We start from the raw sequence: 12,099 nt of genomic DNA, 5'->3' as shown, positions 1-12,099 counted from the left end.
AATTTTAAAGATGTTTAAGCTGATTCTCTGCATTGATTATTGCACAGTGTAATGAATCCCAGACACTTTTGGGATCATGTTAAAGTGTCCTTGTTATAGTGTGTACGTGTTGAGCTGAATCCTCAAAAACATTTAATAACTCATGGATACAATTACACGTGATCTTGAAATTTGGCTCATTTGTAGTATATACTGCTTGACCCGGTAAAAATATTTCGAAATCTTTTTGTTCAAATGTCTGAATATTTATGGCCAATCAAACTTTTCACAATAGATTTCCTATGGGGAAGCCATATAAGTACAGTGTCCATTACAGCCCTTTCCCGAACTTGTAATGGAGCCTAACCGTACGTGTCTGTTGTTGACACCATTGCTGTTACTACTAATCATCTGGTTGGCTGAAATGTTAACTCTATTGAGAAATTTTTAAAAATTTTTAGCTGTTTTCAGGATTCAGCTCAACTTGTATATATAGAAAGAGATGTCCTGATTTCAGGTGCTTAAATGTACATACATTCACACACACTAATACAAATGGGGCAGAGTGTCCACATTTCAGGATGTCCTTTCAGTTTGAGGGGCTCAAATTCCTTAACTACTCATTCAAACTTCCTAAAAACCATTTACAGTAGCATCATTACGTAGGCTACTAAAACATATAGTAGTGTACGTCATGCTACCAAAGAAGCTGTACACCAGTGTGTTATCACATAACAACAAACTAAAATGAAGGAATTACAATGCTTAAATAGTCCTTTTGTACTTTCTTTTCCAAATGAGACAACTTACACAGCAGATTTCTATTCCAGTTTGGTAGTCCATGTGTTAAATTCAAGTAACGGAAAACTACAAGAGCTGCAATTGTGTACTCCCTAATAGCGGAGTCATATCAATGGAATAATAAGAGTGCTGTGTAAACTCCTCTATTTTTTTTTTTTGGAAAGTGCTATGTTTTTGAAAAGCTTATAATCCTTTGAAACATCCATTATTGCTTGGTTAAATGGTGGACATACAGTGTATTGTCATTTTGAATTAAGGCACAATCAAATAATGAAATTTTAGATAATAATAATCGCCCGTCCTGATTGCTCTTACAGTGATGGTAAACTAAGTTAACTACCAAAGTATCGCTTACTTGTGTGTAGCCACTACTGAAATTTTCAAACATTAAGTAGACAATAAAAAAAAGTAATCTTCTGAGTAAGTCATATCCACTCCACCAATGGCATTTATTATCAATTCCAGAGCTTATCACATCTCGAATGGGACCAGCTTTCTGCGAAAATAAATATAACAATACAAAGCTAAGAAACATCACTTATATGAATATGTGTACGTACAATTTTTTTTACAACTAGTGCATACAACATATGTACATACAACTAGTACATAAACAAATGTTTTGAAATTCAGTCATTAAGGAGCATTCAAATGTAAAACCAAAACATTCAAATCCTGTTGGCATACTTCACTATTGTTTACATTATGTATGCTGCAGCCTGGCTTGCAGCATGTATGGTGTCTACAGTCAGGTGCATGTGAAGCCAGAAGTGTTACATGCATCAGATCTAGGGTTATTTGTAGTGATGAAACTAGTACTTTGCTATTGCATTAACAATAAACTTAAAAACTAATTGTGGGTTTTAATTATTAAAACATTCAAATTTTTCATTCAAATCCTCAATTTGTAGCATGCATTTATGCACTAGTTGAAAGCAACCCCTCTGGTAACATCATGAAAAGTGAGAAGTATCATACAGTACGGTATTACTATATATTAGAGATCCCTTCTTCCCCAAATAAAGGGTGCCCACTCAAACATCGCCATCATAGAAATATCATATGAGATACAAGGGAAGAGTCTTGGGCTGTAAAAACCAATATCTTGATAACTTTTGATAATGAAAACCATTTTTTATCACGATAAATGATAATATCAAAATTATATGTCATGGAATAGTTTTAATAGTAGAAATAATGATTGTTTATAAACAATTATAGAAACTTTGTGTGGGGCGAGATCAAAGGGAAAAGTGTACTTTAAATTTCATAAAGTATACTTTAGGGCAAACAGTGCTTTATTGCACTGCAAAGAGTGTTTTAAATACTAGTTAAAGCACTGCCTCGCATACAATATGGAAATAAAAGCATTAGGGCATGGGCGAGAGACTAATATAGCATGAGGCGAAGCTGAGTGCTATATTAGGCTCGACCCCATGTCCGAGTGCTTTTATTTTCATATTGTACAAGCGTAGCGGTGCTTTAACTGGTTTAGAGTGCTTGTCGCCTTGCTTGGAGCATTCATTTTGTGAATTCGAACCGTGTCGGTTTTCAGCCATCAATTTTCAGCCATCAGACAATCAGCAAGTGTCTATGTAGTACAGTTGTGGTAGTAATACAAGCAAATAGTATCTTTTTGGCTACTTTTGGCGATTAGAAATATTACACACGTGATCTTGTTTTTCATATTGATTTTCCAATCAATGCATAACTGTTCATAACTGTACTTTATTGTGACACAAATGGAAAGTATAGCACACTTTGAATGCGTTACGGAAAATAGAGCACTCTTTTCGCTTTGATCTCGCCAACGCAAAGTACTTTAATCCTACAATAAGGCACTCTTTGCGGTACAATAAAGCACTCTTTGTGGGAAATAAAGCACAGTTGCCCACGTGCACTAGTGCAGGCTAATAGCCCGCGGCGCTCATGCCAGTACAACTAATCACCCAAGCTGGTGTAAGCTGATAGTCCGTACCATGCTGAGTGGCCCAGCCAATACGAGTTCTACCACTGGATTGATTTTATAGATATATTTAAATACTTCGATGATGGGTGGGAGAAGGTAACGTTGCTGTTATGTTTGTTAATGTAAACGGACAAGTCCTGAAGATATAACAGAAATACTTCACCACTGTGTCACAATAGAATCGATTGTGGGTTGTGACCAAAATCTGCCAAAATATATGATGAATGTCTACCATGCCAAACTATGGTGAACTACACGTGAGTTACTTTGTTAAACTAGTTTGTGTGCATTCAGGCTGCTAATAATTCGTGCAACGCATGTTAATTATGAATCCTAGTGTATGGCCGCAAGCTACCACTAGAAAGTTCCATAAATCATTTAAAGCATTGCCTTGCTTGTGCTATATGAAAAATAAAGCACTTGGCACTTGACCTCGATGCTAATAAAGCACTCGGCTTCACCTCGTGCTTTATTAGCATTTTGGCCACGTGCCTCGTGCTTTATTTTTCGTATAGCACTCACGGCAATGTTTTAACATACACATAATACTTGCCAAAATGGTCTTTACAGCACTGTCACAACTGGCAGGGGACTTTTCTCACAAGTGGACCTTCTGACTGGTATTTATATACAGCAGTTTACTATTATCTTGATATCTCAGTATTTAAAGAACCAATATTTTCATCACAATAAGTCATATGCAGTTTTCTATTATCCGGGCACCTCCATTGTCGGACAGGTCAAATAAGTCATGTGGCTTGTAGCAAGAGTAAATAATTTACTCTTGCTAAGTAAATAATTTACTCTTACTTGTAGTCTATTGACCATAATGAAGTTTGGTTTAGATGAAAGCACAAGGAGGGAGCCTAAAGGTTGGGGTGTTGAATATGAAATGGAATGGTAGTATGTTCCTTTGTTAAATTGGCCATACTCAATCATATTCTATAGAAGGACCATCTGTTTTCAGTCACTAAATTGACTACAATATGCACTATATGTTCTCTACAATCTGTGGCTTCTGAGCAAAGGATCTACCATGCAAATTTTGTTCTGAACAGCTACTCTCTATATGTTAGTATTACCAGTGTGCAGGGGAGGGCAACTGGAGCAAATTTTTCCCTGGCCTGCTATGGACCTTATAGTATAGTGAAAATGTACCGGTACTTTTTTATACTGTAAGGACCCCACTTTTATTTTCTATTACTTGCCCATGGTGGCTCTGCCAGTGTGGTTTGTGGGATAAGGTGGGAGTCAACTAGTATAGGCATATTTATTTCATCAGATCATTTCTTCTGTCTGAGAGCACAATGACAGGGCCACCAGGGACAAGGGACAGAAGATAAAAGTGGGGCCCTTACAGTATAGTATGCCAAATACATCTTTACTGGGCCCCAAACAGGCTGGGCAGGAAAAAATGTTCCAGTTCTCCCCTCCTTTGTAGCACTCTTATAATTTATAGTGAGTAGCTGTTCAGAGCAAATCTGCATGGCAGATCTTTGTACAGATCTAGATTGTAGAGTGCATTGTCAGGACATACAGTAAGTAGCCACTATGAAAATACAGACAATTTCCACTACAAAGGGAAGCCATCATGTGCTACCGCCAAATCGACACTTTTCGCTGTCAGCAAAGATGAATGGGACACAAAGGAGGACACTGGTAAGTCCATGAAGAATGCATTGTACGTACTGCGGTATGCCAAAAGGCACCTCTCGTGCCGAAGCAACGTCGAACAGTGAAAAAATCAGGCCTGTAGTCTTAGCTGTTATCGAGTTACGTTTGTCTGAAGGCATCAGTCAGTCAGTTGGTCGGTCAGTCGGTCGGTCGGTCGGTCCGTCGGTCAGTCAGTCAGTCACTCAGTCATTCAGTAGAAATTCCATTAAATATATATATATTTTAAATTCTGTAGCACCTTGTTGAAAGCATTTCAGGTTGATCTGAAGGCTTGTTTGGACTTAGTTTTACCTAACCAATGCAATACTGCCTCATCGTTGTCTGGGAAAATTGAAGCTGGTTTTTGGGGGTGATTTTTATTCGTGTGCCACACCCACACCTTTGTGGTCCCTACTATACAGTACTATCATACTGTATGATAGGACTATCTGTTTTTAAAAGTCTTTAGTCACTAAACTGACTATGAAGGGTTGAAAATAGCTGACAACGAAGCATAATGGATATTTACTTTTCAGATGATAATTGACATAACTGGGGTGCGCAGCGCCATTTCTTTGTGGATTTCAGAGGTGCTCTTTAAACAGTTCTTAATTCGTAATGTTGTGTAACGGGTTGAACATAGCTGACAACAAAGCGTACTGGATACTTCAATTTTCAGATGATAATTGATATGGCTGGGGCACATGGCATCATTTCTTTCTTTTGATGCGGTGTGCGTGGGTTCACCAATCATACTTACAAAACAAGTTAACAAACAAGTACACAAAAAAAATTTAGGATTTTTCAACTAGAGTAGGGACCATAGCACATCGATAAAAATATTGAAACAAGCTGGAGTGGTGCATGATATTAAATCACAGTAAAACAACAAGAAGTGTTATATCCCTACTGTGCATTTCTGTTATGGTATCTTGAGCACAGTAGGGATATAACACTTCTTATTGTTTTACTATGATTTAATATCATGCACCACTCCAGCTTGTTTCAGTACTTTTTACCGATGTGCTATGGTCCCTACTCTAGTTGAAAATCCCAAACTTTTTTTGTGTACTTGTATTCTAAAGACCTTACATAAAATATGATTAAGCACAGCCAATTTATTAGTCATTTAATCTTTTAACAAAGGAGTATACTACCATTCCATTCTATATCATTCCATTCCATTCCACATTCCGTGTTTACAACATCCCCTAAAGGTTTGGTGGCTTGCTTATTCTACTAATAATAACTAACACTTGGTTGCTAGGTGATAATGCATTTTCACAGCCTAAGGGAGTGATCATGAATGCCCTGTAGTGACTCCCTCCTTAAACTGCATAGCTCTAACTGATAGCAATGACAACACTACTTGTATCACTTTAGCATAATAGCATGAAATTCTTAGTTATGGACATTTCTGAGATATGGATGGTAGTATGTACCAGACCACCCAGATAAGAGAGGTCCCATTGTAGGTATCATGAAAAGTGTTTTATCCTGATTATCGTATAGCCCTAGTTCATGAGTCTTCATCTATCAAACGTTAAATCTACTCATGCTTTAATGAAAAATTATAGAACTTTGCGTGGGCGAGATGAAAGGAAAAGTGTACTTTAAAGTTCATAAAGTACACTCTCAGCCGGCCAACAGTGCTTCATCAACCACAAAGAGTGCTTTATTCGTTCAATAAAGCACTCTTTGCGGTGCAATAAAGCACTCTTTGTAGGCAATAAAGCACAGTTGCCCACGTGCTCTAGTGCAGGCTAATAGCTTGCGGGGCTCACGCCAGTATGACTAATTACCCAAGCCGGTGAAGGCTAAAAGCCTCATCGCACTGAGTGATCATTTACCCCAGCCAATACGAGTTCTACCTCTGGATTGCTTTTATAGAAATACCTAACTGCTTCGATGATGGGTGGGAGAAGGTAACGTTGCTGTTACGTTTGTTAATGTAAACGAACAAGTCCTGGAGATATCATGGAAATATTTCACTTTGTGACTCACAATAGAATTGATTGTGGGTTGCGAGCAAAACCTGCCAAAGTACACGATGAATGTGTACCATGCCAAACTATGGTGAAATACACGTGAGTTACTTTGTTAAACTAGTTTGTGTGCGTTCAGGCTGCTAATAGTTCGTGCAACGCATGTTAATTACGAGTCCTAGTGTATAGTGAAGCTACACGACTAGAAAGTTCCATAAATCATTTAAAGCATAGCCGCGAGTGCTATATTCGTCTCGTGCTTTATTAGCATTTTGGCCGCACGCCTCGTGCTTTATTTTTCATATAGCACTCGCGCCTATGCTTTAACATATATATAAAGAAACTAGTATAATAAAATATGAAATAAAAAGTATTGAAACATGAGAGATATGATGGATGATATACCATATAGCAGGTTTTTTCAAGGGGAAAATTTTTGTGATTTTCATGGATTGGCAGCTACGTATCTATAAAAAGTTCTCCTCTCAAAATTTGCAGCTCGATCAAAATAGCATTGTGTGAGTCCTGAAGAAGTGAAAAATTTCCACCTCAAAATTTTGGATGGTGGTAATCTGCGAAAAATTTTCCCCTGAAAAAAAATCCCACTATACAATATTACAACATACAGTAAATCCCTGCTCTGGCATTGAACAAATTATGCAATGTAAGGATTTTCCCACATGGCTATGTTGTATTATCAAGACACACGGTAGTGTGTCGTGTGGCCCAAGAAGCCGGCGCGTAACACCCGTGAGTATATTGACAGGAAGAAAGAAAACGCAATTTTCGTACCTCCGTAGCTCTGTGCTACCTTGATGAAACAATACGATTTTTGCTGTGGACATGCCCTCCAACTTCAGCACTCCACATTCCAAATTTGAGCGAAATCGCTTTACGCGTTCCCGAGATATGTGACTTCAAAAATTGGCTTAGTTTCTTCATTTTTTTTCTTCTTATTTTTCTTCTTGTTGTTGCACACTTACAAAAACTGCTATAAAACGCGAACGCCATATCTGATTGCCTTGAAATTTGGCACACAGAAGGGGGGTATAAAGGCGCATCTCGGTACCAACTTTGGTTGGAATACGATAAACAGGCAAAGAGTTATGAGCGATTATTCACGAAAAATAACACCAATATGTTGTCACGCCTACAGGGTAAACCGGGCCGCGTATGGGAAGAAGCTGAAAATCGGTGGGTGAATAGGTTAACTATTGAACCTCAAACCTTTTGTGGTTTGAAAGAAATCGAGCTAAAAACCAGGAAGATACAACGAAAAAACCAACACTGCGTAACAATTATGCAATCGAGATTAGCTAATAAAAAAAACGACTGCTTGCCACGCCTACCAGATAAACCGCTTGGGGGTAATGCTTTGAAAATCGTTGTACAGATGGAGTAATCATCTTAGAAAGGCTCATCAATGGTGTAGAAGAATCAGACTTAAAGCCACGGAGTTATAACACGAAATCCAACTTGATGCAGTAAGTGCGAGATCGAGATACTCTAATAGAGCAGTCATCCTAATAGAGCAGTCACCCTGAAGAGAATTCAAGAGATCAGCTAGAAACAAGAAACCTGTATAGAGATCAGCTACAAACAAGTCATCCTGTAGAGAGATCAGCTAGAAGAAGTTACCTTGTAGGGAGTTCATGCAACTATGGAAAGAGATACGTAGTTCAGCTAGAAGAAATCACCTTGTAGAGTTAAGCTACAAAGAAACCACCATGTAGAGAGTTCAGCTACAAACAAATCACCCTGTAGAGAGATCAATAGAAGAAGTTACCTTGCAGAGAGTTCAGCTACAAAGAAACCATCATGTAGAGAGTTCAGTTACAAACAAATCTCCCTGTAGAGAGATTAGCTAGAAGAAGTTACCTTGTAGAGAGTTCAGCTACAAAGAAACCATCATGTAGAGAGTTCAGCTACAAACAAATCTCCCTGTAGAGAGATCAGCTAGAAAAGGTTACCTTGTAGAGAGTTCAGCTTCAAACAAATCACCCTGTAGAAAGATCAGCTAGAAGAAGTCACCTTGTAGAGAGTTCAGTTACAAAGAAACCACCATGTAGAGAGCTCAGCTACAAACTAGTGACCTTGTAGAGACATCAGCTAGAAGAAGTTACCTTGTAGAGAGTTCAGCTACGAAGAAACCATTCTGAAAAGAGCTCAGCTGCAAACAAATCACCTGTACAGAATTCAGCTACGAACAAATCACCCTGTAGAGAGATCGGCTAGAAGAAGTTACCTTGTAGATAGTTCAGCTACAAACAAATCTCCCTGTAGAGAGATCAGCTAGAAGAAGTTACCTTGTAGAGAGTTCAGCTACAAAGAAACCATTCTGTAAAGAGCTCAGCTGCAAACAAATCACCTGTACAGAATTCACTCAATTCAGCTACAAACAAATCACCCTGTAGAGAGATCAGCTAGAAGAAGTTACCTTGTAGAGAGTTCAGCTACAGTGTACAAAGAAACCACCATGTAGATAGTTCAGCTGCAAAGAAATCACCCTGTATAAAATTCTGCCACAAACAAATTACCCTGTAGAAAGATCAGTTAGAAGAAGTTACCTTGTAGAGAGTTCAGCTACAAAGAAACCATTCTGTAAAGAGCTCAGCTGCAAACAAATCACCTGCACAGAATTCAGCTACAAACAAATCACCCTGTAGAGAGATCAGCTAGAAGAAGTTACCTTGTAGATTGTTCAGCTACAAACAATTCTCCCTGTAGAGAGAGCATCTAGATGAAGTCACCTTGTAGAGTGTTCAGTTACAAAGAAACCACCATGGAGATATCTGTAATCAATATATGTATTATATAATTATATATAATTTGTACATTTACTGATAAAATATTTAAAGTACATCTACTTCATCTTTTCTTCTTCCTGTGGTAAAGAAAAAAAGATAGGTTAAAAAAGTCCCAAAGCCGGCCTATGGCCGGCTTTGGGGTATACAAATACAAAAAGAAATGAAATCTAATCCAAAACAGCCAAGCTGTAAAAAAAGTGTGTGGCCCTCAAAAAGGCTATGGTGAAAAAAGATGTGAAATCCAAGGTGGCGGCCAAGAAATGGCTGTGACGGTAGGTTAATGGTAAAAATTTTAATAATGACAATTCAGGTGAATTTTGTGCCAAGACCAAGCGGCACAAAAATTCACCTGAATTGTCATTATTAAATTTTTTACCATTAACCTACCATCACAGCCATTTCTTGGCTGCCACCTTGGATTTCACATCTTTTTTCACCATAGCCTTTTTGAGGGCCGCACACTTTTTTTACAGCTTGGCTGTTTTGGATTAGATACCATCATCCAGATATATCTTGTTTCACCACGTTTTACATGTACAGCTTGGATGTTTACTTCAATTAAAGTAGTATATATTGTAGCATAAGCAACAAATTATGTAGCTTCGAAAATATTCGTAGAAAAAGTGACACAACTATCTTGTGCTATTACCAAAGTAGATCCATAATAGATGTGTGCCTATATGAAATGCAATCAGATATGCATGCAGTGTTGCTTGGATACTATCATATTGTGATTCACTTGGTTTGTTGCATAGTAACTTGAAAGGCACATAGTCCTAAGGTGGCTGAAAGAACAATATTTAGTAATAAATGAATGGGGGCCAGCCTTCTGTGAAAAAGTATTACACAAACTTAATGAACAGTTGCCCTAATGGTGTTAATCTCTTATAATGTACTTTTATCTTGATCAGCTAACTCAAAGAGTGTACAATACAAGGAATGTTGTACACAAAATACTATAGATACACTCCCTACCTTAATGTAGTTGAAACTGACTGCAAGCACATAAGTTGGTAATGGTATCAATACCAGTACCGATACAAGTATTGCTATTACTCCATATGGAAGATGTTGTCCAGCGAAACACTGTAGTGTCCCATCAAAATAGTAAACCTGTTCAAGTTTAATGTGTAACAAAACTAAAATGTGTAGTTCTACTTCTTTACTCACTCTCTTTCCTTGGAAATTAATGGGTTCGTACACCTGCACACATGCCAGCAAATTCAAACAGGTATCAGCAGTGTAGACATAGATGATTAAAATTAAAAACCAAATGCCATCAACTGTCTTTCTTTCACTTAGACGAGTCAAAAATCGTGCTCTATGAATATAGAACAACAGCTATGAGATAAATAACACCAAAGCTACTTCTTACAGGATAATGTAAATAGTAGCACACATTGCCATCAGTGCTGGTATTACAAATCCAAGCATGGCAACTTTTACTGTATCCATGTGAGGTGAAATACACAATGGAAAGAACAGGCTAAACCCAAAAAATCTTGACAAGTAGAAATGCTACAGTTAAAAGAAGTTATTAAAGATATTACAAAATTCACACACATACCCACTGAATGTTTCCTTTCGTAGCTCCTGCTTGGTAAATATATCCCAAAACCTGTACAACAATTAAAGTGAGACATGCAAGAGACAACACAGAAAAAGAATTTTTATTCTTGGAAGATTACATAAAACAAGGATATTTCATATCGCAGCTATGAAAAATTTTGTGTTAACAATTATCCACTGTATGCAGTTTATAAACAGAATAAATATCGATCCAATAATATTATACAGAATATTCAAATATTAAGTCCAATTTTTTAGTTACATCCCTACAATTATAGCTGTACCTGACTATAAAACAGAAATCCTTTGAGTGTGTTTGGTAAATGAACATTGTAGTACACGATCAAAAACGAAACAATTATGATCAAAATACCTGAGAATAAAACATATGCTATTAAAATAGTAGACAATAAAGAACAGCACACATGAAACACACAAGGTTAGCATTCATACACATTCAATATGCTCAATCATCCATGAGTGCATGTAGCCATGTTATGTATACATATACATACGTGCAGTTACGTGTCTAAATTGTTAAAATTAACATATTACACTCATTTACACAACTACACAACTTACAAATGAGAACAAACACTACAATATGCCATTCTTCACATGACACACATTCAATAAGATTTAAGGCTGTGCCATGATTGGAACTGCTAGGACACCTTCCACACAGGAAGTCTATAAAAAAATTAAGAAATGTGAATATGTGAACAGCATAATAGTAATTGAGATTGTGATCATTTCAGTACAAGCCGCACATAGGACCGTCACTATTTGATTGGTTACAGCTTGCCAAGGCTTACAGCTAGAGTCAATTATCAAATCTCAATTATCTGAACAGTTGATTATCTGAATGCAAAAAAAAACTGTTCAATTAGAGTATTTTGTCAACAGGAGTATGTTCTATTAGAAACAATAGCAAAAGTGAACAGCTGTTTGGTTTTCACACTCCTCTCCCAATATTATTGTAGATAATTGACTCTTCACTGTATTTCAGTTACACAACACTTTGTATGGCTTTCCTAGTTAAGTAACAAGCAATATGCACCCTTCTAGTGAAAGCATTTCAAAATAATGGTCCCAATTCCAGGTGACATGTTTGGTACGTGTTTGGTTGTGCCATTACATATGTCTACTGCGAATTGACACCTTGGGCTGTCAGCAAAAAGAAATGGGACACAAAGGAGGACAAAGGTAAGTCCATGATGCATGCATTGTATGTATTGTGGTATGCCAAAAGGCATGTCTCGGGATTAAGCAATGTCGAACAGTGAAAAAATTAAGCCCATAGCCTTAGCCGTTATCGAGTTACACTTGCCTGAAG

The sequence above is a fragment of the Dysidea avara genome, chromosome 3, assembly GCF_963678975.1.
Source record: "Dysidea avara chromosome 3, odDysAvar1.4, whole genome shotgun sequence".
NCBI lineage: Eukaryota > Metazoa > Porifera > Demospongiae > Dictyoceratida > Dysideidae > Dysidea > Dysidea avara.
Note: the sequence above shows the minus strand (reverse complement) of the source record.